The 27081-nt window shown below is 43.3% G+C and overlaps 1 protein-coding gene across 4 annotated transcripts in view; it reads right to left on the bottom strand.

The window, feature by feature from the left end:
- Cpne4 (copine 4) overlaps positions 1–27081 on the bottom strand; it is a 592536-nt gene that overhangs the window by 549965 nt on the left and 15490 nt on the right. Inside the window, exon 1 of one of the 4 annotated variants that reach the window (XM_029559677.1) lies at positions 26429–26446. The exons of 2 other annotated variants lie outside the window; for them this stretch is intronic. The gene's annotated coding sequence lies outside the window, so the exon portion shown is untranslated. Of the gene's footprint in view, positions 1–24697; positions 24799–26428; positions 26447–27081 lie in introns of those variants that run through there. One more of the 4 variants, XM_008825094.3, reaches the window with a different exon arrangement.

Here is a 27081-nt window from a genome sequence, read left to right as displayed (position 1 = left end):
CTCTCTCTCTCTCTCTCTCTCTCTCTCTCTATATATATATATATATATATATATATATATATATTAGAACAGAAGGCATGAAATTGGATGGGTAAGTGAAGGGGCAGATGGGGACAAGAATCTAAATGCGATAAAAATATATTGTATGGATTCACAAAAATTCAATAAACAAAGTTTATCCATAGGTAAAGTCAAATTTTCATTGTGATGGAAATTCTTGAGTAAAATCTTAAAGGAACTGGAGAGCTGGCAATTTGGGAATTGGAAGGAAAAGCAATTCAGGCAGGATAAAAGCATGTGAAAGCCACATTGTCTGAGAGGCAGTAGCATCTCAAATATGTGAGGAAAACTAAGTGTAGGTAACTATTATCACCTCTCTTATTAGACGCCCTCCAAGATATGTATCGTCATCATCCACATTTTACAAATGTGAAAACCACGCCACAGAAATGTGGGGACCCTTGTCTAGATCCCCCTGAACAAACCGTAAAAGTAAGCATGGCCATTTCAAAGCAAAGTTGTTCTAACCTATAGTTCCAAGTTCTCTGCTCTTTAGAGATAGATAGTGAATGTTACAGGGAAGAAAAGGCTGGGAGGCTGGGGGGGGTGGTCTTCACAGTATGACCTGGCGTAAAAGCAAAGCTAATTCAGTTAAATTCTGATTGTCAAATGATTGCATCCACTGGTTGGAGAACAGGAAGCTTGACTAGGTCCACCACAGAGTTGGAAGGTTTGAACAGATGAGATCACAATTGATTTTAATTCCAACAAGCCCAAATAAAACACTCACAAAGGGGCAGAGGGGAAATCTTACCCAGCCATGATGAACACATTGTGTCAACAATGTGGTTATTTTAACCAATAGACCACAGATGAAATGATAAAGGCAATCTGCCTGCAAATAGAAACCATAAATGTATCACGAATATGAACAGGAACTGTTTTCAGCAAAAAGTCAAAGCAGGGGCTGGGGAGATGCCTCTGTTGCCAAGGTGCCTCCCATGTAAGCATAAGGACCTGAGTTCAAATCCTGGAACCCATGTAAAAAGCCAAGGGTGGTTATATGTCTGTGTGTTGGTTAGAATTTTTTTTTTTTTTTTTTTTTTTGTCAACTTGACACAAACTAGAGTCACTTGGAAAGATAGAAACCCTGTTGAGGAATTTCCTTCTTCAGATTGGGCTGTGGTCATGACTATGACACATTTTTTTAACTGGTAATTGATGCAGGAGTGCCTACCCTTTTGTGTGTGGTGCCGTTCCTGGGCAGGTAAGCCTGGGCTGTATAAGAAAAGAGCAAGCCAGTGAACAGTGTTCCTCCATGGTCCCTGCTTCAGTTCCTGCTTCCAGCTTCATGCCCTGATTTCCCTCAGGACTGTCATTTGGACAAAAGTAAGGTACAATAAACCCTTTCCTTCCCAAGTTAGTTTGGGTCAGTGTTTTATCATAGCCACAAACTAAGTCAGCAGTGCTGGGGTTGGACAGACAGAAGGATCACTGAGCTGATAGTCTAGCTCTGGGTTCAGTGAGAGACTTTCTCAAGGGGATAAGGTAGAGAGTGACATTGCAGGAGGACACTTGGCATCTCCCTCTGGCCTCCACCCATGTGTAGGTCATACACATGCTCCCACAGGCAGGAATATACCACACAAATACATACACAACATCCACACAATGAAAAACAGTAAAAGTCTTAAAATATAAAATATGTAAGCCTCCTGAGAAATGATACCCAATGTTGCCCTGTGACAATGACATCCAAGATTTTCCTAACCTCCAAATATATGTGCACATATGTGCAGGTGTGCCTGCACACACGTGAACAGGATATGAAGAAACACAAAAACAACTGTACTAGACTGACTATACGAAATGCCTGAGTTTTATAGTTCTCAGCATTTAATAAAAAGTCAGGCCTGGCTTTTTAATTCCAACTACTCAGGAAACTGAGGCAGGAAGATCAAGAGTTGTCTAAGCTATAGAGTATGTCCAAGGCCAGCCTGAGCAACTTAGTAAGATCCTGTCTCAAATTTAAAAAGTAGACAAAGGGCTAAGGATACACCGCAGTGCCAGACCGCTTGCCTAGGATATGTGAGGGGTCCTGAATTTAGTCTCTAGTACTGTAGAAAACCAAACCCAACAAAAGCAGTGGTTCAATAAGATGGTTCAGTGGGTAAGGGCACTTGCTGTCAAGCCTAGAACCTAAGAGACCTCAGTTGGATCCCAGAACCCACATGGTGAAAGGAGGGAATTAACTCCTTCAAGTTGTCCTCTGACCTCTACATGCTCACTAGAACAAACACACACACACACACACACACACACACACACACACACACACACACAAAAGGTAAAACAGAAGCAACAAAGAATCCCATCCACAGTGAGAAGAAGATTCAAAGTAACGAGTCTTAAAAATGTCTCCGTCTGTTTGAAGCAGATGGAAGACGGGTCTTAAGCCTTTCTCCTGCCCTCCACAAATGAGGAGACTCCCACAAGACTCAGGTTGAATTCAGATAAACGCACATCCGGGGTTTATAACTTGAGGCTGCCGAAATTACTGCGTACGAGGCATAGTGAGTCCCAAACTCCTTTCCGGAGGGTGAGATCATTGCAGGCATAGCAGATGCAGCAAATACAAATGTGGGGGTGACAACCTCCCCATCACCTCTGGCAGCACACCACTGTGCTCATCACCCCCACCCCACCCAGGGTCTGCTTTCTTGACTCTTTTGTTTGCCCCACCCTGTCATCTGAGTAGTATATCACAACATTCATAGGAAACTTCCAGAGGTCAAAGACCAATTGCCACAGAAATGGGGATCTCGTTTTAAACCCACACGTTGGCAGAGGAAGAAAAGATGAGTGACAGGGCTAGGCCCTCCTTAACATGTTATTAAATGTCTCTTTCATGAGACTCTTGGCAGGAACTGAACTCCCATTTAAGCAGGTGTACGAGGCAAGAAAGTTCCAGAGGAATTTCTTCAATTTCTCCTGCCACAGCTCACTCAGTGCAGATCCAGCCCCCTCAGTTCAACCTAACAGATAACAACAAAAAACAAACAAGCTAAAAACCTGTGGAAAACGGCAGATCTTGACCCAGTCCTCATCTGCCCTCTGCTCCGGAAGCTTCCAATCCAGGAAGGATGCAGCATGATTTACATGAGCAGGTCTAAGCCTATACAAAGTTGTCAGTGATGCTCATTTGGACACTTCTATCCTCAGTTTAAAAATAAAAACTCAGCTTGGGTTCAGAGAGATGACTCAACAGGTAAAGGCCTGATGACCTGAGTTCAGTCCCCAATTCCCACAGTGTGGCAGGAAAGAACCAGTTCACCAGAGTTAACCTCTGACTTCCACAGACACATTGTATATACACACACACACACACACACACACACACACACACACACACTGAACAAATTAACAAACAAATAAATGCTTTTAAAATACAACCAATTCATCCAAAGAATTATCTATGAGGTAGTGGCTTACACCTGTAATCCCAACACTCAGGAGGCTGAAACAGGATTGCTAGAGTTCCAGGACAGTCTGGACTACAGAATAAGACAGTCTCAAACCAACCAACCAACAAACCAACAAAGTTATTTATATGTCAAAGTGTTCATAAAAGCAATTATTCTTGGCAATAGAATTTAAGTAGAGGAAGGCACGAAGAGGTCAGTCACCAGTGTCCTTTTGAAAGGCTGATGAGCCCAGTGAAGGAAAGCTGTCAGCTACCTCCCCCCACTCCACATGTGGTCTTTGGATCAGCAGCTTCAGTGTCACCTGGACCTTGTTAGAAATGCAACATCTCTGACTCCAGCCCTGCTAAATTAGAAGCTACGTTTTTACGACTTCCCCTGGTCATTCACACGCAGTAGACTTCGTGAATGGGCTGTGAGTCTAGGATGAAGCCTGTGTTTACTCATGCTTAGCAGATGCACACTGAAGAGCTTCCATGTATGGCGATCATGTGGGTGGACACACACACCACACTCAAAGCAGGTGCATCCACATGGCTGGTACCAATGATGTCATGGCTTCCACTGTAGTGAAGCTCTGTAGTCAGGGAGTCAGGAAGGACTGGACCACTTGTCACAGGAAGCAACTTCATAGCTGTTTCAGAAGATGCTCTCCTGTCCGGAGGTTTTGGGGTGTTGGTTTCATCGGCATTTAAACAAAACATGCATCAGAGTCACATTGTGCTGGTCCCTTGTCTATGTAATTCATTTCTGAGGAACAGGTGAGTGAGGTTCAGGTGTCCTTTCTTCCATGACTGGAACAACAAAGTATGTGATGGTCTTCACTGCTGAGGGCCCTCTCTCTTCTCCTTACCGACTGCTTCTGGCTGACAGACCCTCTGCTGGCCCATACGACCCCACTGTGGATGAGGAGGTGGTGGGGATCAGACCCCTCACAACAGACGCATCATCCCTGTGTTGGCAAACCATCCTAAAGGCCACCTCTTTACCACACTTTCTGACTGACAAATGATGAAAATAAAATTCATCTAATGTCTCTCATACCTATGCAAGTTTTTTGAGACTTGGGAAAGTAAAAAGTTGTTTGATAGAACTGAGCAACACAAGTCTTGATTAAAACAGACACGACTGCTGACAGCTGGGGTCATGGAAGCTGAGATGCTGAAACTTGCCAGCCCGGGTATTTTAATTGCAAGATAGCGTTCATCAGAAAACGCCTGGAATTAACTAACCTGGAAGAGCACCAGGGCTGAGTGGTGAGGGACTGGCTGACCCTAATTAAATTGGATTTTGTGATAGAAACAATGGCCCCTCCTCTTAGAATGGCATCTCCCTCCCTCCCTGCCTCACATGCCCTTAAGGACTTGCTACAAGTTCTAAGTGATTTTTTTAAAAGAATTATTTTTTTTAATATTTTATTTATTATTTTTATTTTATGTGTACGAATGTATTGCCTGCATGTATGTGAGTGTATCTGTGTCGTGCAATGCCGCAAAGTCAGAAGAGGGCTTCGGATTCGCCTGGAACTAGAGTTAAGGACGGTTCATAGCCGCCATTTGGGTGCTGGGAATTGAACCCAGGTCCTCTGCAAGAGCAGTCAGTGCTCTTAACCGCTGAGCCATCTCTCCAGCCCCCTAAGTGATTTTAAAAAGGAAATAGTGCAAACGTACAATGAGCATCACCTAATTATCTTCTGTAAGAACTACCAAAAATGCTCAATTATGTATTGTGTGTGTGAAGTGTATTTTTTTATTGTTGTTGTTGTTGTTGTTTGAGACAGGGTCTCCCTATATAACCCAAGCTGGCCTGAAATTGACCAGACCAGGCTGGCCTTTATCTTACAGAGATCTGCCTGCTTCTGCCTCCTGAGTGCTGGGATTAAAGGCATGTGCCACCAGGCTCAGCTCTGAAATGTATTTTTGTTATAACATATTTAAGCAACAAAATGTAAAAAATTTATTTTTCTCTTAATTAAATAATTTAGAAAAGTTACAGAGAAGAAAATAAAAACTAGTAAGTTCAAGGATGATAGTTTGATTAGTGTCAGTGAGGCATCTATGTGTGTGCATGTGCACTCATGCACACGTGTGTATATGTGTGTTCGGAGAGAGGAGAGAGAGAGAGAGAGAGAGAGAGAGAGAGAGAGAGAGAGAGAGAGACCAAGAAATTGGAGGTTGTACTATATATAGTTTTATATTTTGTTATGTTCTCTTAGCATTGTATTGTGAAGGATTTTAACAGTGTAATGGAAAATATTTTGACACTGACCTTTTTAAAATGCAAGTACTAAAGGTAAGCCCTCTAGTAAAATAGTGTTAAGAAAATGGAACGAAGGGCTGGAGAGATAGTTCAGTGATTATGAGCTCCTGCTGCTCTTCCAGAGGACCCGAGTTCAACTCCCAGCACCCATGTCGGATGGCTCACAGAAGCCTGTAACTCTAGTATTGCCCTCACAGGCACACACACACACACACACACACACACACACACACACACACCTTAAACAAAAATACTAATAAAGAAAATGGAGCAATTTCCTGAACTAAAACATTCCAGATGTTTGGGGGAAAACATTCTATATATTTTTTAGTTACTTTTATTTTATATGTATGAATGTTTTGCCTGATAGTATGTAAGTGTATCACATGTGTATCAATGTCCTTGGAGGCCAGAAGAGGGTGTCATATTCCCTGAAATTGGAGTTACAGATGGTTGTTAACTCTGTGCTGGGAACCAACATGGTTCTTCTGCAAGAGCAGCCAGTACTCTTAACCATTAAGGCATCACTCCAGCCCCATGGAAAAAACATTCCAAAAAAAAATAAAATAAAATAAAAAATCTAAATGTAGTTGGTGGTGTAATCAATGCTGAGAAACTTCAAGTCACCCAGTTGGACTGGGGTTACTATCGACAATGGCTGACCATGTAAAATAAAATGAATATTGCAGGCCTAAGGGAACTGCAGCTCTATAAAACCACTGTGAAGAAATCTCAGTTACTCCAAATCCTTTCTCACTCCGTGTTAGCAATAGAGAGCCAACACTACTGGAATAAAGCCTCCCAGAGTCCATCTATATTTGGGCTTCCTCCCTTCTCTAGCCAAAGGGAATTCCTCTTCTCTGCCTCTTCTGTGGCCTACTAGGGCCATGAGATGAGAAACAGACTGTTTCCTCAATCCGTGGCACAAAACAGAACCAGCATCTGGTTTGGTTGGAGTGACCATGAAGGAGGCCTTGTGTGGACGTGGCACAGCCAAGACCAAGATAGTCTAGTGGCTCACTGTCCTGGTTAGTTTTTTGTCAACTTGACACAAACTAGTCACCTGGGAAGAGGGGACTTCAATTGATAAATTTCCTTCATCGGATTGGCTTGTGGCCATGTCCTTGAGGCATTTTCTTAATTGCTGATTGACGTAGGACCCAGCCCATGAGGCCTGGGCAGGTGGACTGGGATGCATAAGAAAGATAGCTGGGGAGGCAAGTCAGTGAACAGCGTTCCTCCATGGTCACAGCGTCCTCCATGGTCTCTGCTTCAGTTCCTGCCTCAGGGTTCCTGTCCTGGCTTCCTTCAAGAATAAACTATGACTGGGACATGTAAGCCACAGCGGTTTTGCTCAGTGTTTTATCACAGCAACAGAAAGCTAATTAGGACACTCACTGATAAAGGAGATAACTGCCCTGCAGAGCCTCTGTGTTACACAGAGCCATTGATATTATTTGTCAAGTTAGCATGACCTGGCTGACTAACAAAGCGACCAAAAATAAAACGTTATCATTTTGAACCTGTGTAAATTATTATACAATGCTAACCCTTCCAGAAGCAAGGAAGCAACGTGCCAGTAGGTCCTTCTTTTCATCTGCCTTACCTGATAGGAAGGATCAAAATTACAGATCACTGAGGTCAATGCCAAAGTCAGCGGCATTCGCCCATGTTTAGTAAGTACCTGAGGCAGGAGAATTGCCTCAGGGAGAAAAAAAAGAAGATGACTTTTTAGGTAGTTTGGGGGATGAAGAAATTAATTAGGGATAGTCTGATCCTTCTGGAAATTTGAAACTCTAACAGAGAAGAAACTCATAAGATTATGAAGATGGGGGTTGAGGTAATGGCTCAGTGGGTAAGAATGCTTGTAATGTCAGCATTGGGATCTGAGTTTGAATCCCTAGCATCCATGTAAAACTGCAGGCATTGCTGTGAGTGCCTGTAAAGCTAGTGCTGTGTGTATGGGTTGTGGGAGGGAGGAGGATCTCTAGGGCCAGCTCCAGGTTCAGAGAGAGGCTTGTCTCAAGGGAATAAAGGTTGAGAACAATAAATAGAGCAGGAACCTCAACTCATCCTCTAGCATCTGCATACACACCTTCACATAAATATGTGCACATATACCACACACACACATACACACGCACACACATGCACGCGTGCACAAAAGAGTGTGAAGATGGAACACATCTAGTAGCTGTGTGACATTGGAGAGGCCATTTAACTTCCTGGGTCTCAGCTCCACCATCAGTTCACTGGGGAGAAAAACAATACTTCCTTCACAAAGTACTCTAAGAACATAAACTCTGGCCCAAAATCTGACATACAGTAATTGCTCACTAAATACCTGTTATTATTGTCTTTGTATGTGCAGAGAATTTCAGAATATTGATCCTCCACTGGCCATAACAACACATATTGTAGAAAAAGCATGAGCTTTATGAAGGAGTTAGTCCAGAGATGGGAAACATGGATCTAACACCCCGAGCCATGTGATTTCTGAAGGCCTCAGTTTCTTCATTGATAACACCGAGGCAATAATTTCTTCCTCTCAGAACCCTTGAGAGGATTCGTGGAATTCAGTCACATAACTTAGCAATATTCTTTTCTTCCTCACTCTTCCCTTTTTCTTTAAGAAGGATGAACAGCCCAGAAGGCATCATAAAGCATGTTCACAACTTTAAGTAGATTATGTCTAAAGATGTATAGGCTCTGAAATTCCAAGAGACGTTTATAGTATAAGAAGCAAGATGTATCCAAAGCAGGTGTATCCAAAGCTGCACCCTCGTCTAAAACCAGAAATCTCAAACTCCTGTTTCCTGAAACTTCCATTATCCATTTCCATCCACACTTTTCTTTAACCTGAATTTGACTGAAAACAAAGTGACCGCAATAAGCAGGAGCACTCAGAAGCAACTAGATTTCTACTGTCCCACTGGGGCATTGTGACTCCAGACCCCAGAAGGGTGGCCTTCTCAGAATCCTTGGAAGCATTCGAGGAATTTAAGTATGTGGCTTAGCAGCATACATCTTTTTCTTACTCTTGCCATTTTCTTTAAGAAAGATGAACATACCTGGCATGGTGGTACACGCTTTTAATCTCAGTACTTAGGAGGAAGAGATCAACGTTAGCCTGGTCTACACAGCAAGTTCCAGGCCATTTGGCACTACAGAGAAATCTTGTCTCAGGAAGGAAGGAAGAGAGAGAGAGAAAGAGAGAGAGACAGAGAGAGACAGAGAGAGACAGAGAGACAGAGAGACAGAGACATAGAGAGACAGAGACAGAGAGACAGAGACAGAGAAAATCAGCATATTATCCCATTTGCTGGCTCAAGGAAGGGCAGATATTCAAAATGAATTATGACAGAAACAGTGCATCGGAGCTAATCTAATCTCCCCACCAAGCAGTGGATCCTGGGGTATGGGGTACTTCCCTGGGGTACTTCTGCTGATGCCCTTTATTTTTTAACAATGTCTGTGGTGTGTACAGAACATTGACCAGTTTTTTTTCTGGGATCTTTGTTCCAGCTTTCCTTTGAGGAAAACAAGAAGAGTGTTTCAGTGAGAGAAAACAGGATCCTGGCTTGCAGAGCTTATGCTGTGAAGCCCAAGACTGAGAAAGTCATCATTTCAGTGTCTATGTATTTTTCCCAGTGGGATTTTACTCGTTTTATCTATGCGTGTACAACACTAACACTTTTCTATTTTGGAATTTGTTTAAAACACATTTTAAGAATATAAAAACAAGATATAGTCACTGTTGAAATTTAAGTAATGCAGAATTCCACAAAGCAATCAAAAGTAAAAAGACATTCCTCTCCCGTGTTCATGATCCTCACTACCTCACTATGACTCCATTTCACCAAGAATGAAACCCAATTTGGAATTTGCTCTCTATTTTTTCAGATAGTTATCTTTTTAGTGGTAGATATAAGCCTTTATGAGTATATTAACTTTTAAGATATAAGATCCGATATTCTGTAACATGCTTTATTTCACTCAGCAGCATGTTTTGGACAGCTCTTTATTGTCCAGTTTATTTCAACATCACAATTTATTTTTTGTTCATTTACATGAGTTTCCAGGTTTTCATTATTAGCACTGAACAACCATACACACACACACACACACACACACACACACACACACACAATACGTCTATATTTGTTTGCTCTCCTAGTTTTATTTCTCTGTTGCTAAGATGCAATGCTAACCAAAAGCAACTTGGGAAGGAAAGGGTTCATTTGGCCCTATGTCCCCATCACAGTCCATCATCGAGGGAAGATGGGGCAGGAACTCAGGGCAGGAACTTGGAGGTAGGAACTGAAGCAGAGGCCAGGGAGGAATGCTGATTACTAGCCTGCTTTCCTGGGCTTGCTCAGCTATCTTTTTTATACAGCCCAAGCCCATCTGCCTAGGGATGGCACTGCCCACGGTGGGCTAGAGCCATCCACATGGATCAAGAAAATGACGTTCTGACATGCCCATAAGCCAATTTGATGAGGAAATTCCTCAACTGAGCTTCCCCCCTCCTAGGTATGTCTTACTTGTGCCAAGTTGATAAAAACTATGACGTGTAGTGTATTTTTGTTTTAATTTTTTTGAGAGTTTCATACATGAGGATGTATGCATCATTTCTACCCCTCCTTCTCCCCACTCCAACGCCTTCCATTCTACCCTTCTCCCTCTCAAATTCACGGCCTCTTCTTCAAATACACACACACACACACACACACACACACACACACACACACCCTACTGAATCTACTTAGTGTTTGTTGCTTGTATGTGCATACATTTAGGGCTGACCACATAGAATTGAATGACCTATCAGGGAGCTTGTCCCTAGAGGAAGCTGGTTCTCCCTGTCATTACCAGTAGTTCTTCATCTGGGGGTGAGGCCTTGAAAATTCCCCCATCCATGTTGGCATGCCAAGTGGTATGGTCCTTATGCTAGTCTCATTTAGGCGACCATATTGCTGAGGTCACATGGGTGCAGCTTCCCTGTAGTGTCTAGAAGACACTGTCTCTCAGGAGGCGTCCTGGTCCTCTGGCTCCTACAATCTTTCTATCCCCTCTCTGAAATGTTCCCTGAGCCTTAGGAGTAAGGATTGCACTGTAGATGTAAAAATTGGAGCTGGACACCCCACGGTCACTTATTCTCTTCATTTTGATCAATTATGGATCGCTGTAATAGTCTCCATCTTCTGTAGAAAGAAGCTTTTCTTTTCTAAGTACTGAGAGCTACACTTATCTGGTTGCACAGGCTGCTAGGCCTGGGGGTGTGAAGACGGTGCAGGAGGACAGGGGACTGGATCACTCACTCACCAGATTGGGCTGGTGTGCAAGCTTCATGCAAGCTTCCTAGGTCTAAGAGTGTGAGGATGGTCTATATTCCTATTTAACTGGGAGACCTAAACACTTGCATCAAGACAACAATTAAAGGACTATTTTATCCTATGCTAGCAGGAACTCTCCATCCGATGCATCAGTGCTCCAACTGAGAGCCCTTTACTGATTCACTCCATGTACCTCACAAAGAAACAGCCTCATTGGGTCTCAAATTCCACACCTGCAAATGGAGAAAATGCCCCTTAGTAAAAAAAGGCATTAGAAGGATTTAATAAGACTGCATGAACGAGATGCTGAACAGAGCTGCTGTACCTGGCCCCATGGTCTGCATACTGTCTCCACAATCTGAGTGGTATGCCTGGGGAATTGTGCAGTATGACACCCACACAACCATACACACAGTCCTTTTCTTCGTTCAACAGTTCATTCACGCAAACATTTACGTAGCATGTTCCAGGCATCACTATGCTGTTGACATCCCTAAGTAAGCCTTAATGAATTATTCATCCAGAAATGTATTCTAAAATTCTTGGATTGTCATGACACCTGTCATGAATTTGCATTTTTGATCTCAGAATTAATTGCTCATGTGCCAGTTATCCAACCCACACACCATCAAGGCTGGATTCCAGAATGTATTCATCACTACATCCTTCTTCCCTAAGCACCAGCACAGAGTTTGCTCACAAAGGCTACATCATATCCAATGCTGACAACAAACTTCCTTCAGGAAGCATGGCAGAAGCACGTTTGGCATGTAAACTCCTAGAAAGTGAGTAAATGCTCATCGTGCAAGCATTAAGAACTGAGTTCAAATCTCCAGACTCACATAAAAGCCAGGTGGAGGTTTAACCCCGGGAGTGGGGAGGAGGATGCAAGAGAATACTGTGAGCTTACTGGACAGGCAGTCCAGCCAATCAGTGAACTCCATAATCTGTGAGTGACTTTGTCTCAAAAAATAAGGTGGAAAGTAATTGAAGAACAGATCTAGTGTTGACCACTGGTCTCCACATGTGCATGCACACGTGATCTCATATGTAAACACATGCATAAACCACACACATACACACACACACACACACACACACTAAAATTTTTTTTTTTAATTTTATTTAAAAAACTAGAAAGTATGATTGCTATCTGTTTTCACTGCTGAATCCCAAGCCCCTAGATCAGTGCCTGGCACATAGTAGGTCTTCAATAAATATTTGTGAAATGAATATAAGGGCTGGGGCTCCTAGAAACTTAAAGTGAAAATAATGTGGAATATGGCTTATTCTTTTTGTATTAGTCACTTTTCTGTTGCTGTGATAGAAACGCTGACCCAAGCAGTTTATGGAAGGAAGAGTTTATTTGAGTTTACGGTTCCAGGGGAATTACAGTCCATCACAGCAGGTAGGCATGGCAGCAGAGGTGGCTGGACAGGAGCAGCAGAAGCTAAGCTGTCACATCATCAGGCAGGCACAGGAAGCAAGAGAGGGACTGGAGATCCAACAAGGCTTAAGAACTCTAAGCCCACCCCCAGTGACGTGCTTCCTCCAGGATAGACACACCTTCTAAAACCTCCCGAAACAGCGCCACCATCTGGGGACAAAATGTCCAAACACTTGGAGCCTATGGGGGACATTTTCATTCACAGCACCACACTTTTTCATTGAATGGGGATTTTAAAAAGTGAAATGAAGTGAACGCAGCAGCTATAACAACCTAACTACTGAAGAGTATAAATCAAGACTTGGTATCTATAAGAGGATACTGGGTGACAGTGCCTCTTGCATTTTATAATTTCTAATACATTGTCTCTAACCACAAGGGAACAGGCCCAGGGACATTAAGTAGCTCATCCACACTCAACATGCATACTAAGCTAGAAGTTAAGATTTATTTCTTTACTATTTTAAAAATTTATTATTTTATGTATATGAGTGTTTTAGTATATGTATGTAAGTATACCTATGTTGTACAATGCTTGAAAAGGCCAGAAGAGGGTGTCAGATCCCCTGGAATTGGAATCAAGGATAATTATTAACAGCCATGTGGATGCTGGGAACCAAACCCAGGTCCCCTATAAAAGCATAAGAGCAGTCAGTGCTCCTAAGTAATGAGCCATCTCTCTAGTCCCCTAAGATGGCCTATATATTCATATGTTCTCATTGTATATGTGCTGAGGAAAGGATGCTCACAACCCATGTAGAGTGCCCACTGTCAACTGCCAGTCAGGACATGCCCATATGTTCTTTCAAGAGTTTACTGAATTTGACTTTTAAAGATTTTTCTAGGTGAAATGCATTGCTAAGTTAGTAGACTGCTTGCCTAGAATGTCTGAGGCCCTCGTAGACTACTTGCCTAGAGTGTCTGAGGTCCTCGTAGATTGCTTGCCTAGAGTGTCTGAGGCCCTGGTTTGATCCCTAGTACTCACAAACTGGATATGATGGCTCATGTCTATAATCTCAACGCTCAGGAAATGGAGGAAAGAGGACCAAAGAGTTCAAGGTCATCCTTAGCTACATAGCAAGTTCAAGGCTAAGAGACCAAGCAGCCTGCTCTTTGCTCTTTGCTCTTTGAACAAGAGTTCAAAGTTCCAGCCTCTCGCCTGAGGCCACAGGAACACCCAGTCTCAGAAAAAAAAAGTAAAAGAAAAAGGAAAAAGAAAGAAAGAAAGAAAGAAAGAAAGAAAGAAAGAAAGAAAGAAAGAAAGAAAGAAAGAAAGAAAGAAAGAGAAAGAAGGAAAGAAAAACATTTTTTCAGATGATTTTTGTATTTTAAAAATAAATCCCATAAGCTAGGCATGGTGGTATATACCTTTAATCCCAGCATTTGGGAGGCGAGCAGATCTCTGTAAGATCGAGATCAGCCTGGTTTACATAACTGATTTCATGGGGCTAAGGGAGACCCTAGCTCATAAAACAACAAAACAAATTCCATAAAAATAGCCAGTATAGGGCTGGCGAGATACATGGCTCTGCAGGTAGAAGCACTTGCCATGTAAGTCTGGCAATATGAGCTCAATCCCCAGAGACCTTGACAGGAATGCCTGGGCACATATTCCCCACACACATGCATACAAATGGTTATAGCAATAAATTAATTTTAAAAAAATATCCACTATCAACACTCCTTGATGAGGACACCCAGGAGGGAGAGGTCTCGCTGTAAGGATTCTGAAACGTCCTAGTCAATATACTTTGGGGACAAAATGTATCAGTGACCTTTTCTAGCCTTATTCAATCTGGAATCATTAACCTGGGATATTGAGCAGCCTCCACAACTGTTTTCTGGCCACTACTCTGGGCAAATTGTTTGCCTAGAACCTCCCAATTGATGGATACCACCCTCAGAAACCTGTGCACACAAGAGTGCAGCGGGTCAGTGCTGAATCACCTGTATCCTCCTGCCTAATGAAAGGTGAACTTTGGCAGGATGCCTTCCTGGAGTCAAAGGTAGGGGACTGGTGCTGGGCCACGTGGCTACCCTAAGTCTCTCTCTCTCTCTGTGGCAGATGTCAGGGTCCACAGGGAACCTTACTAAAGGAACAATATAAGATAGCTTCAAAGCACTAGCACTGTGGCATGCAAAGTGATGCACTATAAAGGTATCGAGATCCCTGAGGAAGCCCAGCTCACCTCTTCCTAGGAGAGGAGAGGTCCTGCTCTGTGAGCTTTCTGAGCTCAGCACAGCCTGTCCCCCTCCCCTCCATGCTTGTTAACCTCCCAGCATGACTTTCATGCCATATGTTTACTCTGCTGCAGCATTTTACAGCCTGAGCAGAAGCACTTAGCCCAGGGAGGAGCATACCACTTTCATAGCTGGTTGGCTCTTAATACTTCCTTAGGAGGCTCCAGGCTTCAAAGAGAAGGTATCTGGAAGGTTTGGGAAGCTGCCAGTAAGGCAAAGTTTTCCCAGTGATACACATCAGGATTTCAACCAGGCAGTGAGAGGGGCCTAAGTCAATAGTAACAGAATTTTGGTGTAAAAGAAAGAAAGGCAGGAAAGAGGAAGGGAGGAAGGAAAGAGGAAGGAAGGGAGGGAGAGAGGAGGGAGGGAGGGAAGGAGGAAGGGAGGGAAAAAGAAATGGTGTGCACATTTAATGGCAAATGAGCATTCATTCAGGCCATGTAAATGATTCTCACTTCATCAAGGCCAAGTTTGCCCCTGAGGGGGACTTGGCAAAGTCTGAAGACATCTGAAGCTGTTATACTGAGTGGTGGTGCTGGGGGTAAAGGCACTGCTACTGGAACCAAGTGAGTTAGGGGGCCAGGGATACCGCTACAAGCATCCTGTGATACCCATGGCAGCCTCCAATAACAAACAGCTCTTGAGCCTGAAATGTCAACAGCGCTGAGGCTGGGAAATCCTGTGTCACATTAACCATGAAAGGTAAGGAAGTGCTCTCCTGGCCAACAACTACATTGGTCGCATTTGGGGGAGGTACATAGGGAGGCAGAAGCACTCTCATCTGGTCTAAGGTCTGGGTTTGAATCTGACGTGCAGAATGCTCCAACTCTACAGCCTTGGGAAGCCCCACTGAGGAGAGCATCTGTTTGTTCTTTGGCCAAATGCAGACACTGAACCTGGCATGAAGCTTAAATTATGTGGAATAATCAAGCACTTAATACTATGTCTATGTACAGTTGCAGATAACTGAGAACCGGCTACTCAGTGTTTTTCTTCACCATGGAAAGGAACATGGGGTTTTTCAAAGAAATAGACTATTTGGGTAATTGGAAGACATTGATGGTTGAGTCTGCTCAGACCTGCTATCTCTCTTCCTAGAGAATTCTTTGGACTTGCAAAGTGAACCTCATGTATACTTACAGCCCTTGCTGACCCTCTTTAACTACTTTTGTCCCTTTGCTTAGTCTAGATACCTAGACACTCTTGAGTCCAGCTATACATTTGCAGAGGTCAAGCATTAGCCCAGTGAGGGCCTGGTCAAGGAAGGAAAGATTGTCAATATGTGATATCTAGAACGAGGAGCTAGAGAGTGTGTTAGCTCTCTTCTTTGTTCCAAAGCTAAGCAGAACCAGACAGGATTCAGCCACACCTGCTTATGGTCTGATACACACACACACACACACACACACACACACACACACACTTTTGGAGTCAATATCTGCCTACTAAATGCTGACACCTTCAGGCTCCAGAACCCTGTCCTTAGAGCAACCCAAGAGCTCTCTTCTCTCCAAGCCCCAGGGATTTCCTGGCCTACGGCTTTCCCTGCTGGCTTCAAAGCCACCCCAGGAGAAGCAGCACCACAGAGGGTGAAGAGGACTGCTTAGCCTGCCCACACTGCCTCAGAAGGCCTCCAAATCAAAGGGCTAGAATACGCCTTAGAAAACATCTAGCTCAATTCCCCCTCACTGGTGAAACTGGAGCTCAGAAAGAGGCAAGGTCAGGACTGTTGCTAGCCCACAGGGTACCCACATGCAAGTTAGCAATGCAGCCCTGTCTGCAAGGGAGTAGTCCCGAGCTGAGGGAACTGGCCGCAGAGTCTAAGTGTCCCAGACCTCACGACAGCAGGCAGGACACTTTGTGTTCGGGGAAGGCATATTAGGTACTTTTCTCATTGCTGTGACAAAAATACCTGGCAAGAGGAACTGAAAGAAGGAAGGAAGTTTTGACTCATGGTTTAAAGAGGATATAGTCCATCATGGCCAGAAGGCACAGCAGCTGGAACAAGACCAGCTGGTCACGATGCATCTACCATCGGGAAGCAAAGAAAGGGCAGGTTGTGGGGCTGGACTATCAAACCTCAAGACCCACCCCAGGTGACCCAAGTATACTTGCAAGATGAGCTTCATATAAGGACCCACTTCCTTCAGGGAGTTTCCACATCCTAAAGGTTCTACAACCTTCCAAAATAGCATTAAGAGCTAGTGACCAAGTCGTCAGACAATGAGCCCACAAGGAACATTTCACTTTTAAACCACAACAGAAGTGATGGCTCAAAATGACGAAAAAAAAAAAAAAAAAAAAAGAGTTGGGATCACACTTATGACCTCTTAGTGCAGATGGCACTAGCTACATATGGAAATAAGTAGCTCTTAATGCTTGCTATCTTTTCTTAAAGATTTATTATTTTCATGTATGTGTATTTGTATGTGTCTGTGTGGGGGTATGCACATGAGTTCAGGTACCTGTGGAGGTCAGAGACATCAAAACCCCCGGAAGCTAGTTAGAGGCAGTTGTGGGCTGCCTGACCTAAGTACTGGGAACCAAACTTAGATCCTCTGCACGAGTAGTATGCAGTCTTAACCACTGAGCATCTCTCCAGCCCCACAGTTACCATATCTGCAAAGCGAGATTTGTTGCCCAAAAAGTCTGGGTTTTCCCCTTCAATGTTAATAGTCTTCATTGTAGCTTCTTAATGGTGGAAAGGGGAATGGACGAGCTTGCCCTAAACGTGGGCTCCCTAAGAACATTTTGCACAGAGCTGGTTGCCCAGAAAAGAGAAAAAAAAAAACAAAACCAAAAAAACATAAACCATAATACCTGCGAAGAAGCAAAGGGATTCTGGTATCTGGGGAAGGGGAGTCTAATCATCTAGTTCACGATCAATGCTAAAAAATGCAAGGTCAAATCCCACAGGATGGTTTTTTTCTGAAACTGTGAAAAGCCAGCATGGCTTCAGGAGAACAGAGTTTCAATGGGTTTGAAAGAAACCCATTCAATTCCCTATCTCTGGAATATTTTACTTTATGTGACTTTTGTGATGAGAAAATTCGGGCATATTATTAGGAACAAATTCGACTAGAATTAAAGCAGCTTTTACATACTGCGGCTCTGGCAGCAGGAGCCTGCATCAAAACTGTTCCAGTTAACACTTCATCCAATCTTACTATCCCCATCTCCTCTTTCCAGACCCTGAAGGTCCCTATGTGGAGCCCCAGGACTTCTGCTCCCAAACTAACCTTAAAAGGACCTCCTCCTCTTCTTTATAGGATTTACATGTCTGATTCTTAAGGCTAGGTAGTATGTTTGGGGGCGTGAAGAGCCACATAGTCTCTATCACACCTGTTCAAGATGGCCATTGTTGCATGAAAGCAACCAAAGACAATGTAGAGATCCGTAGGTGCAACTGGATGGGGGCAGTTCTGAGCCAGGAGAAATTATCCAAGTCTAAGTATCCCAGACCCTAGAGCAGCAACCAGGACACCTGGTGGTGTAGGAACAGGTTTGTTCAAAATGGTGAAAATGACAGAGTGGGTATCACACTGATAACCTCTCAGAGCAGGAAGCATTGGACACCTATGGAATACAAGCAGGTCCTGAATGTTTACTGTCTTTGCAAAGCAATATTTGTGAGTCAAAAAGCTTGCAGGGGAGGGGAGAGGAAGGAAAGGGAGAAATCTTCTCTTCAGTCACCTCATGCTGATGACCTTGGGCCTACAACCAGAAAGGGAGAAATCTTCTCTTCAGTCACCTCATGCTGATGACCTTGGGCCTACAACCAGAAACGGCACAGCTTCTCAGTCTTCCCCATGGGGACGTGGGTGCGGCAAATGGTCCTAGGGCTAGCCTCCTCCTCCTCCTCCTTTGCCCTTAACTCCTTCTCTCAAAGATCTTACTTCTGGGAAGTGCGGAGATCAAGCCCACTGAATTTCCTAATAACAGCTGAGGGCAGCTGATCTATAGGAAGAAGAGGCACCATCAAACCTGTGCTAGGAGGCTCAGTGTATAGCTCTGTGGCTGACAGCTTTCCCAGCGTGGTCAGAGGCCTTGGTTTGATCCCCAGCACCAAAAACAAACAAACAAAAAAAGCAAGCAGACTTGAACTACAGTTATGAGTATGTTCCTTGGACACTTTTCCTTCCACATTTCTTTCTCTTAAAATTTAACTATTTAAACCAGTTTTTTTTTCCTGACATTGACATAGAAAGTAGGAAATGTATATAAAAAAAAAGTAGGAAATGTAATTTCATTATACCTTTGACTATATTCCATGGTATAGAAGAGGATGACACTTTGGTTTTTAATATATTATGTTCTTGGCTTCTGTCATTCACAAAATAGCTATTTAACAGTTTTTGATCAGCTGGCTAGGCTTAGCTATCTTATTACACACTTCCAAGGTCATTATATCAGGGGATGATGAGAAAATGTACAAGTCTGACACTGTTTCAACATGAATATTTTAAAATAGATCATCTATATATAAACAATCCATATTCTTGAAAAAATTATCCTCTATTTTAAAGATTTGCTTCAAAATTTTGTTAAATCATTTCTAATAAAATTGGGGACAAAAGTCAATTACTCTGCTGGTCAAATATTTATCACTGCATTCTTCATCTAATGTAGTTTCATAATTGGGTGCAATCATTCTCTATATTTAATTACAGAAAGTCGAACTCACATTTGGGTTGAGGTCTATCTTTCGTTATTTTTTATTTGTTTGATTCTTGTTGTCTGGGTCTATAGTCTATCCCGGTCTTGAACTCATAAGTCTGGCTTATCTTAAATCTACCACATCACTTTGGCCCAAATAATTTCCCATCTCCAGGCTTAGGTTTCCCTTCTTTATAACACAGGGCGTTGCATAGTTGCCAGATTGCCTTGTGATGCTCCCATCCTAAGACATGGCCAGTGACGTTAGCACCAAGGACATCTTCCCTTCCTTTCTTCCTCTGTAGTGCAACCCTTTCCAGGTGTCACTTCATAAAAGAACGGAAACAAAGCTCAAACACACTCTTCTTACACCAAACCAAGCGACGTCCTTTATTCCAACCGAACACATACACATACCCACACCCGGCACATACATCATATGCTGTGTGTTGTTGTAATGTGAACTTTCAGTGCTCAATCAAAACACAGGAGTGACAGCATTTATGGTCTAGGCATCCAGCAAATACTTGATAAAGGGATTATTTCCTTTGCTTAGGGCAAAAATCAAAAGGTCACTAGCAGAGGGGGACCTCTGCCACTCTCTATCTCTAAGGCAAGGCTGTCGGTAAGGCTAAATCATCTAAGGATCGCATGGAGCAATCACCGAGAAATGCCAGCCTCAGAGGGAATAAACTTAGAATCATCAATTTCCACAGTCAGGCTGACAACACGATGTCTCAGCTAGATTTTGTGCAAGCACAAAAAGAGATGCAGATTTGGGGTAGGACCCGGGCTCCTCAGCACAGGGGACTGTAAAAGATGCATACTTCTTTTGCATATTTCCATTATGTTCTGTCTTCTCTGTAACGGGAGATTTGCATACTGGTGCCTGCTGTTCAGGCCGTGCATCTATCTCATCCCAAGCAAAAGTGCATTTGACAACTATATTTGTAGGTTATCAACTTGACTATTTGCACATTGCTTTGGGTTCTCAGGTATGCCAGGACACTCTGACTTTTTAGATGCATATGTGGTACAATATCCAAACTTATCTAAATGGCTCTTCTATCTCACCTATATCTGTTATAGAAGTAGTAAGGCATCACTCTGTGGATTAGGGACGTTGAAAACCCATGTAATTTGAATTGGTTTCAGCTTACACTTCTACTATGAAAACACCATGAACACAGATTCAATGCCTATATCAGTGAACAAGTAAAACAGGGGACTTCTTGACCTACAGAAGTGGACATTGCAAAAGAAAAAGCAAACTAAAACCTTTTCAGTTCCAAAGTGCTGTAATAAAGAGTAAACAAGGGTCAACAGCTCAATAGTACAGCCCTTGCTGACACGCAAGACACTCTAGGTTCAATTCCTAGCACTGAGAAAAAAAAAAAGATCCGAAGACATGCCAGGCACAGAACAGCCAAACAAGACGTCCCAGCCAAGATCTCAGCTTCCAGTATCCCTGGGCTCTCTAGCTTGTCAGACCACTAGATTTGAGAGCCCAAGATCTGACAAAAATTAAAGGTTGAAACGTCAACTCCCACGCTAGGAATTCCAGTTCAGTGCTTTCCCTTTAACTTTGCCTTCTATGCAAGAGGATCTTTCAATCACGTTGTAAAAGAACCAACATGCTAAGCCCCTAGAGTCTAGGATGAACCGGATGATCCCCTGAGTCCATCGCCAGCTGGAGAGGAACAGCATTTTGGAAGGAACTAGAGCTATGCCAAGGAGAGGAGGAAAAGTCAGTCAGTCAAAGCAGCCAGGAGCCAGGGAAATACATTCACATGGAAAATGAAGGGGTCAAAAATAAAGGCCAGTAGCACCGGAACTTTAATTTACATCCATTCCCTTCCCAGAACCAAAGCCTTCTCTTTTCTCTGAATATTAATCCTACTTGGAAACCTAGTTTACATTCCTTGTCTGCAAGACTTACTCAAATTTGCAGACCCGACAAAAAAAATTGTTCCATTCTTGAAAGTCATCTAGCAAGATTGCTCACCCTGTGGTACATCGTCTCATGTTGGGATTTCCGAGGTTGCATAACTATTATAAGATTATTTAGCTTTTCACATAACCGTACCATGATTCCTAAATTTAAACTTAACCTTCCGGAGAGTGAAGTTCGTTACTATTCCAGCCTTCTGGTCAGAGGCAACAAATAGCACATGGTAGGAGTTCAATATAAGCTAGCTGATTGTATGATTAAGGAAGATAAGGAAAAGAGGAGCTGGAGAAGGTTAAGACAGGACAAAAATGTCCTCACTTGCAGGAAGGCAGACCTGCCATGATGGAGAAGGAATCCTGTGCAAGCTGAGAATGAGCAGTGTCAGATGCACAAGTGAACGAGATATGAACTGAAGAAAGAGGAATGCGTGGATGGAGGGAAAAGGAGACGATGGAAGGAGAATGGGAAAGGGAAAGGGAGGAAAGCAGATGTGAAGAAAGATCACAGGGAGGAAGAAGGCCAAGGGACGACGGGAAACGTGAAAACAGAGTAGAGGTGTGTCTTACCCTTGTGCTTCTGGGTCTTCCATTTTTATTCCTCTTCCTTTTTTATTTCCAAAGCCACTCTTGGCACCTTACAGGGTACCCAGCACCTAGTTCCAGGGTGGTTGGTGCACCTACATAAAGTTGTGTGGGAATCACTTCCGATACCAGATTGGTCCTTCACTGGCCAGCACCCATCTCATGAGTGTCAAGCCACAGATCTTAGAGAGCTGGCTTTAGGAAGCTGTGTTTCATGGCCAGGGTGCAGAACGCTGAAGGACGCATGGACAAAGGCTGGGTGCCACTGGCCCTCCACTGGGAGCTGGGGTGGAAGAGCCTCTCCTCTTATTAGTCCCAAGGAATCACATGCCATGCTCAGTCCACTGACTTCCTGGGCAGCCCATCAGGGAATCCAGGCTGAGAGGCTCCACCAAACGGGGGCAGGGCAAGTGCCTTTGAGGCTACTCACTGGCATGGAGCCATGGATCCCTCACTGCCAAGTCCCCCAGGGGCTGCCTTCCCTCCTCTACACAGGAGGCTCCAGTGAAAACAAGGGAACTCCAGACAACGCAGGAAGGTGGGATGCCCAAGCCTTGCAAAGGTACGGCTCCTTGTGATGAACTAAGAACAAAAACACCTGGGCTCCCACAAAGTCTTCAGCTCTACTGTCCCCTTTTCCCTCTAACAAAGGCTAAAACATGTTGAAGGCTGGCATGCATTTTTTAAAAGACGTTTGTCATGGATAACACACCTATTGATGAGAAAGCAAGGGGTTCGTGAAGAGAAAGGTAGAAGGTGTCCACTTCAGGGAGGTCTGTGTACCTCTGAAGCAGGGTGTAGACATGTGTGTACAAATAGATGTGCTGGTTTTCAGATGTGAGGGTCCATAGCTTTGAGCAGCTTTTATAAGGGAACTGGGACCCAAACAAGATCTTAAAACTACCACTCTATGCCCTGTATGGAAGCAAAACAAGCTGTCAGGGGCTTCCTAACCAAGCAAAGAAAGAATGCAAGTTTACTTTATCAAGGACAACAGAATTATTTTTAAGGCCTTTTCCAGAATTAAACCGTTTTTACTAAAATGAAAACTGAATTTTAAAGCAGGAACTTTCTTCACCAACCTTCCTTCATTCCAGAAGTCAGTCACTCAGTCAGTAAGTCAGCCAGTCTGTCTGTCTGTCTGTGCTCAGCATGCCTATAGCCAGTGTCTGCTAGGGAAAGCCCCTTAAACTTGTCTACTTCATTAAACTGGTTCCCGATAGCTTCACAGCACTCTAAGTTGAGGTAGACCCATTCCAGGTAGACCAGTACCCACTTCTAAACATCCAGACAGAAACAAACGAGCAGATGTAGGAGAGACTGTGGTTTTAATAGACCACCTCATTGTCCTCAAACTTAAAATATCATTGAAAGAATAACCGGGAATCTCTGTGAAATATTTAAGTATGCCCTAATATAGCACTGCAGGGCACATGAAGACTGATTCAACTGCTACAGAATAAAATGAAGCTTAGGAAAATCAGGGCGATGCACTTGAGCAAGTACTGACGCCGGAAATAATGGGAAAATCTGCTTTACGGTTTTATTTTTAAAAAGTAGTTTGCAGACTCTGGTAATCACTGCTCACATATGGCATGGCTGTCGCCTTTATGAATCATGTTTTATCTTGAAAAGATTTTCCTTCATTACCTTTCCTTTTGTATGTTCCTCGGGAGTTGTGAACAAGGAACTAAGAAAGATTCTGAGGTTCACGATGCCAGGATCAACATTTACAAACAAGGTCAGATTCGTGAGACCGAATCTGTGCATAATTTCCAAGCTGCGAAAATGGTTCTCTGTCTTGCAAAATAGCAGCAGTGTTTTCTCTAACGCTTTACCTTGATAACAAATGAAAAAATGTTCAGTCCTTCATGGTAAGTAACAGAAATACTCATATAGCTCTGTTAGGTCAAAAATTTTAAAACAAATTGGATTCAGAGTAACATCTTGATTGAGTCACAATTCCCTTGGAGAAACTGCTTGAAATTTGATTAAAAGAAATATTGTAACTGTTTGTTAGAATACATATGTTATAGCTATAGACACACCTGTAACACATCTGAAAAATAAATTTGATGAGGTATCCATTATTAGGACATACATACAAATAAGGTTTAAAACCAGATGCTGGTGGATTCTTCCTATACTTTGTAAAACAGAATGATAAAACAACAGGAAACTTGGGGTTCAGACAATTTTATGTTAATGCTCTTCCTTGACACAATAAGACCACTTTCCCAAACCATCACAGGAGCTTAACTTATGTTTTGGAGTAGCTGAGCAGAACGCCATCCATCTGCCTCCGGTCCCATCACTGAAGTTCTCCTTCAGAAGTTCTAATAAGAATCAGGAGTTCTCAGAAACAAAAAACCTAGAAAGGAGCAAATGCTGCCTCCCACCTGGGAAGGCCAAGCAAAGTCTATTCAAGCAACAGTCCTGTCTATCTGTCTGTCTCTGCCGGCCAGCTTCTATCGTAGGCTGAGAAAGGCTTGAAACTTGTGACACCTCATTAAGCACATTCCCACCGCCACCAGCACAGTGCTCTAAAGTAAGCCCATTGCAAATGAGAACTCAAGGATACGAATGTCAGAATGCATCCCTCTAAGTTCCCAAATGGGTAAAGGTGGCCTGGGTCCTAGACAGCAAGCCAAAAAGCTTAGGAGAGGACTTCCCTGCCTAAGCCCAGGGCTCCTCACAGACTGCTTGTTCTCAGCCATCCATCCCACACAGAGTGAGTCACTTACCACAGATGGGAGGCAGGCTGGGTTGCTCCAACTACATCCCAGTGCTCCAGAGGCAGGAGTGCCTGAGAGGAAAACTCTGCAGCCCCTTATTGTGATGCAGAGGCTGAGGCCAGGGCTCGGCTCATCACTCAGCAGAGCCAGCGTGTCTGCCTCCCAAATGCCTGAATTAATAAATGATAACTCCATAGTCAAATCTGTGGAGCTGAGCAGATGGAAACCCCGGCTGTCTCCTCAGGAGAGAGGGCAGAGGGAACTCCGGTTCCTAAAGAAGGCACAGCATACTCTGTCAATTAGGAGTCAGCTACCCCATCACACTCCAGAACAGCAGCCTGTCTCTCAGGATGACAAGTCTCATTTTCTCCTGGAGGGTGGAGGATATTACAAGGCAACCTCACTATCACTGCTGTCCCCTTCATCTCTCAACAAATAATGACTTTATAGTTCTCATCCTCCCTGTAATCTTTGGAAACTAGTGGGAATGTGAATTCCACCTGTGTTTGGGTGCCTGAGTGAAGGGACCCTTAAGCACTTTGAGTAAATTATTACAGGGTGCTGTTAACCCAGACCCTATACATCTGGAATGTACCCAAGACTGTACCCACACATTTGAAAATAATCTCAAGAGCTGCTAAATACAAACAATAAGTATGTTCTTCAACCTCATCTCTATAAACCAGTCAGAACAAACATCAAACTGGATTGTGATCACCTCGGTTCCTAAATCTCCTGTTTCTCTCCAGGTGCAGAGGGTCATGCTTTTTGCATCCATCTAATAGTTCAGGCTGATACTGAGAAAATTTGACTGCTGGTGACTCAAGAGGCTTGGCTGTCACTTGAGCACACTAGGGCATTCCTGTTTGCCTTAATGCCTCTCTTAGTAATATGACATAGGGTAGTCATGCAAAAAAAAAAAATCTCTTTAGAGAGCAAATATGGTAAATGGATTTTATAAATAAGAGGCTCAAACATATCACAAATCATCAAATCATTAATCTAGAATCAGATAGTCATCCATACCACAAGCACCTACTGTGTACAAGATCCACAGGATGCACTGCAGCCCAATTATATTACTCAGCTATTTGGCCATCATCTATATTACAAGGTAATTGTCCCCTTGGGAATTTTAAAAGTTATATGTATTTCTTGTCTGGAGATGGGAAAATAGAGATATCCAAGTATAAAACTCCATAAACCTTTTCTATAGAAATCTAGAGTGCAGGCTGTGGAGACAACTCAGTCTCTTCTGCAACTGTTCAGCTCTGTGATTGTGGAAAAGGAGCTATGTGTAGTAATGGGTACAGCTATGTTCTTATGGAACTTTATTTACAAAAATTAGTTAATGGGCTGTAGCTTGCTGGTCCCTATCTTAATAGATCACATCTGACAAGGCTTTGAGGACAGCAGAGCTCAAGCTGCCTCAACCAGGTCTTATTTCACCTCAAACTTCTTTGTGAGCCATAAAATTAAAAATGTATGTGTAAAAGAAAAACGACAGAACAAAACATTTAGGGAGTTTGCATCATAACCAACAGTTGGAGTTCTTCTAAAACACAGGAAAGAAATGAAAACCATAAAGGAACTACCCTGTGGACGTCCAAGCAGAAAGGCACAGGTGTTGTTGCCTTCTGAGTAAGAAGGCACTAAGCCTCCCTGAGTGTTCTCTTCTTTCCCATTCAATAAAAATGGCATTCCCATTTATTATAAAATATCATGTAAGTTCTCTCTCACCATCCCATCCCTGCAGAAAAACTCGCATTCATTTGCACTGGAGGCTCCAAGTCCATTTCTGGGCGACCCCAAACACAAAGGAGGCATGTCAGGTCAGAAGGAATCCGGGCTCCTGGGCAGGAGTGGTAGAAAAGGGGAAGACTGAGGATTCCCCTGCTTGTTTAGAGAAAGGGGATTCTCACAGCAGCTGGAGCTGCAAAGCCAAGAGCTCATCATTTAAAGTGAGAGAGTATGCCGCTCTGTTGAGTCAGGCATTTTAGAATTCTGAGTAAGCAGTTCACAACTTAAAAACAGCACAAGAAACTCAGCTCAGAGAATTCTCAGGAGGTGGCCCTCATGGGACAAATCCCAGACTTCTGCTTGACGTGACATGAAAAGGATGTGGCTTGCCAACATGATAGCTTGTGCTTGGGTATTCCTGCAAATGTTCCTCTCCAGAAATGCATTTTCTGCGTACGTGGATGCCATGCCTAAGGGCCCAAACGGCCTGAGGTTAGCTGGTGAATTTCAGTTTCTACTAAAGATGACAAATGATCGCATACTTTTGTGAGTTTGTATTTGAGTGATGGATGGTGCCTGTGACATAAAACATCTGGATACACACTTTAAAAGCCTCCCAGGGAGGCAGCAATCCAGACGCTCGGTGTCAAAAA

Source organism: Nannospalax galili, unplaced genomic scaffold (genome assembly GCF_000622305.1).
Source record: "Nannospalax galili isolate Female #2095 unplaced genomic scaffold, S.galili_v1.0 scaffold369, whole genome shotgun sequence".
Lineage (NCBI taxonomy): Eukaryota > Metazoa > Chordata > Mammalia > Rodentia > Spalacidae > Nannospalax > Nannospalax galili.
This window is presented reverse-complemented; position numbering and strand designations above follow the sequence as displayed.